A 3996-nucleotide genomic window follows, 5' to 3' on the forward strand; every position below is an offset into this window, starting at 1 on the left:
AATGGAGATCGCACCTTGTTCCATCTTGGGCTGTGCTGAAAGGCTGCTCTTCCAAGCTGGCACAATGCCTCCGCTGCTGCCAGGCGAGCTTCCACACAGGAGAGGGGAACTGGCAGCAGCCCCAGACTTGGACCCCTCTTGCAGCAGAGCCAGGCTCCTGCACTGCCATAATCCTCCACAGGAGATCGAGCTTCACATGGACACTCCAGCCTGATCCAGCTGCACAACTTCTCTGCCTGCTGTGATCCAGGTCTAACAAGAGGCTGGGATCATTACAAATGATTTTTCGTTGGGATCTGGGCAACTAATGGGCTCAATGGAATTGCTAATGTGGGTGTTGGTGTGGTTGATGGGAGCTGTACAAACACCTGAGAAAAATTTCAAAATGATTTTGGAATGGGTGAGACCTGACTATTTAAAAAAAAAATAAAGATCCCTAATTTACATTCAATGGTGTCTTCCACTTGAGCTCAGTGCTTTCCAGCAGTTACCAAGATGTTTTGTATAGTGAGAATGAACTAATGTGTAAACTCTTACATCAGTGTTCATACAAAATAACTGGAAAGCTTGGTGTGCAGGAATTGCTGCTTGTTAGGTTTCCAGCTGCATTAATAACCCTGATACAGAAGAATATGGGGCTCAGGTGGGAAAGTGGAAAGGGAACCTGTCAAGGCCATAACAGTAAACAGATCATAGGATGATAGGAGAATAAGACTAGAAGGGATCTCGCAGGTCCAGCCCCCTGCCCAAGGCAGAATGGTCCCAGACTTAACTATTCCAGCCAAGTGTCTGTCCAACCTGCTCTTAAAAATATCCACAGATGGAGACTCCGCTAAATTTCTCAAGGTAGCCTGTTCCAATGTGTGACCACTCACATAGTCCGGCAGTTCCTCCTTATCTCCAACCGAAGATGCTTCTGCTCTGCCTTGAAGCCATTGCTTCTAGTCCTGTCCTCGACTGCCACAGAGAAGCCCATCTCCTCTCTAATCACCTTCTGGTATCTGAAAACTGTTATCAAATTCCCTCTCAGTCTTCTCTTCTCCAGCTGGCAGATCCCTTTTCTTTAAGGTTTGCAAAAGCGCATGGACTCTCTGTGGGAGCAGCCAGGAAGAGGCAGTAATTTTTGTACGCCTTCAAAGGCAGCCCGCTATTCACACACACAAGCATTTGAGAACAGAAGGAAAAAGTCAAGATGGGTCAAAAACAGAGTCAACTAAAATATATATATATATTTTTTAGGTGAACCTGATTACTCTCTACCCTCTGATGTGATTTTTGGTCTCCTGAAGTAGGCAATAGTAAGATCTGAAAGATTGCCAACCAGAGACGATCCATACAATGCTTTTCCTGCAGAAAATACTTCCGTTCATATGTTTAAATGTAAAACATGGTTATGTAAACTTGTAGATCTAATATGTTTATGGCAAGTTTACATAAGCCAGCAAAAAACAACTTCAAAATGTTGAATTAAAAATGCACAAAAACGATACCAATTTCCACCCAAATGTAGGTTGGAAAAAATCACAAGTAAAAGATTAATTTCCAGCTAGAGGAAAAATACATAATTTACATTTTGGCATATAAGAAAGTGGTAAGCATTATGAAGCTGAATACATGTGCTGTTTTGTTGACTGTTTTTCCTCCAAAAGAGACATCAAAGTGTGCACCTGGCTTACATGCAGTTGCTTTATAATCAGGATCCCAACAGTCTTAATGTTTAAACTTGCAGTATTTTTTGTACATGCAATACAATTGTCCAGTCACATTTTTTTTCTGTGCAGCTTTTCCTTTAGTATGTTTGCTGCATTTAACCCTCTGATTCTTTTCCTTGGTGATTTGATTCTCTTGTAGGATTGTGCAATGGCAACAGAAGCCCTAGGTTTTTATCTATAATAATTTTTCAGGGAAAAAGCTCATTTTTCCTAAAAGCGAACCTGAAAATGTGGGGCCACTATATGTGCAGGACTAGACTTATCATCAGAACAGCGTGGTAGGTTAAGCTACATAATTGCTGTAGTCAATTTTTGGGGGGAGATGCAATATATTTTCCAGTTTAACAAACTGTGTTTAGTTGCAAAATCAGTTCTTTGAGGTTACCAAATAATGAAAACAAACCTCTCTTTAGATGCCAGACAAAATCACAGACAACAAGGGCTGAAGGGACCCAGGAGGTCACACCTAGTCCAATCCCCTGCTCCAAGCAGGACCAGCTCCAATTACATCACCGCAGCCAGGGCTTTGTCTACCTGGGTCTTCAAAACCTCCAAGGATGGAGATTTTCAGCATTTACCACCACCACAAAAAGTGGATGGAGAAACTAACACTGAACCTCTAAGTCCAGGTTTCCTGCTTCAAATCACTTCCAAGATCAGTCACTTAAATCACCCCACCCGCCTCTTGGAACCAGATTGGCTGGGGAAAAAACAAAAAGTGAAGCTAGTGTAGACAGTTGATGAGTAAAGGTGTCCTAAACACTGCTGCTATTGCCACCACTTACCATCCTGTGCTTGAAGCACAGGGCCCACAACCTCCACCAGAGCAATGCCCACAAGTTCCCCTGCCAGGCTGCCTGCCCCGAGCCCCGGGTCCAAACACCCACAGTTCATCGGGAACAGCAATGGGATCCGGGCCCGCTCTCCTCCCTCTTGCTCCTGTCCCTCTTGCATGTTGCAAGAATGAACAGCAACTCATTCTTCAGTCTCAGCGGCCACACGTGACTTCTTCCTTCCCAGAGGCTAATCCACTAGCACCCAGACACTTCAACCAATCTTCACAGAAGACTGTCTGGGATCATCCCCTTAGGTTGCCTGCCTGCCCCGTTCACCTGCCACGTTCTTCCTGTGCCAAGCACAGTGCTGAAGCATGGCTCACACAACTTCTCTCCCGCTCCCAAGTGACCAGCTATGTGCTTTCACAAACCCCCTTTTCACTTACCTGGTTTGGAGCTGGCGAAAGCCACTGGCCTGGTCAGTCCTGAAAACCAGCAGCCCCAAACAGGAGCAACACAGACAGCAGCAGAGCTAGCGTCCTCCTCAGCAGCACTCAGAAATCATCCTGGGTCCAGAGACTCTCCCTGTTCAATCACCCGCTCCCAGCTGCCCGTGTTTAACACAACGTGGAATCCGGCAGGACCCCAGCCCAAGCTTCCTGTGTGTGGGAAGCTGAACCGTGGAAAGGTACAGTTCCCTACACTAGCCCTGCTTTTCCCAGCCAACATTTACCATCACCATGAAGTATGCATTTATGTAACAGTTCCATAAGACCTTATCGCTAATCTACAAATAAATTTTAGTTAATCCCTGAGACTCCTGGATTTGCAGGTCTCCCTTGAAATGCTGAACCTGTTAGTTGGGACAGTGCCATGTTGTCTGGCTCATTTGCCTTAGTGTGTTGTAGCTGGTGCCTAACTGACTTCCCCAACACCATCCCCCTCACCCTGCCACTCCTTCTGGGAGCTGAGGAAGGGGTCACCCAGTTCCCTTCAGTAGGCAGCTGCCTGGGGTGGGCATCTTATGACACTTCAGACAATCTTAGATGTCACAACTCCTGTTCGTAACCAGTGATTTCCACCACATGAATGATGCATCCCATTCAGGAAGTGGTGTCTCATATCACACAAGTTGTTTCTTCATCTTTCTCTTTATATGCCTACAAATCCCAAGTTGCTCTGACCATACCAGGGATTACTGTAGGCACACCGTGGAATTTACCTTTGTTTAGCTTCATTCCTGCAGCTCTTATAGTTTCATAGATTTAGGGTCGGAAGGGACCTAGTAGATCTTCTAGCCCGACCCCCCGCCAGGGCGGGAGAACAACAAAACCCCAAAACAAGACACAGGACTCAAATGAGTCCAGCCAGGTAGGCATCCAGCCTCTTCTTAAAGACCCCCAGGGTAGGGGCCAGCACCACTTCCCTTGGAAGTTGGTTCCAGCTCCTAGCCGCCCTAACCGTGAAGTAGTTTTTGCGGATGTCCAATCTATACCTCCTCTCCATCA

Source organism: Gavialis gangeticus, unplaced genomic scaffold (genome assembly GCF_001723915.1).
Source record: "Gavialis gangeticus isolate Ggan-Ray unplaced genomic scaffold, GavGan_comp1, whole genome shotgun sequence".
Lineage (NCBI taxonomy): Eukaryota > Metazoa > Chordata > Crocodylia > Gavialidae > Gavialis > Gavialis gangeticus.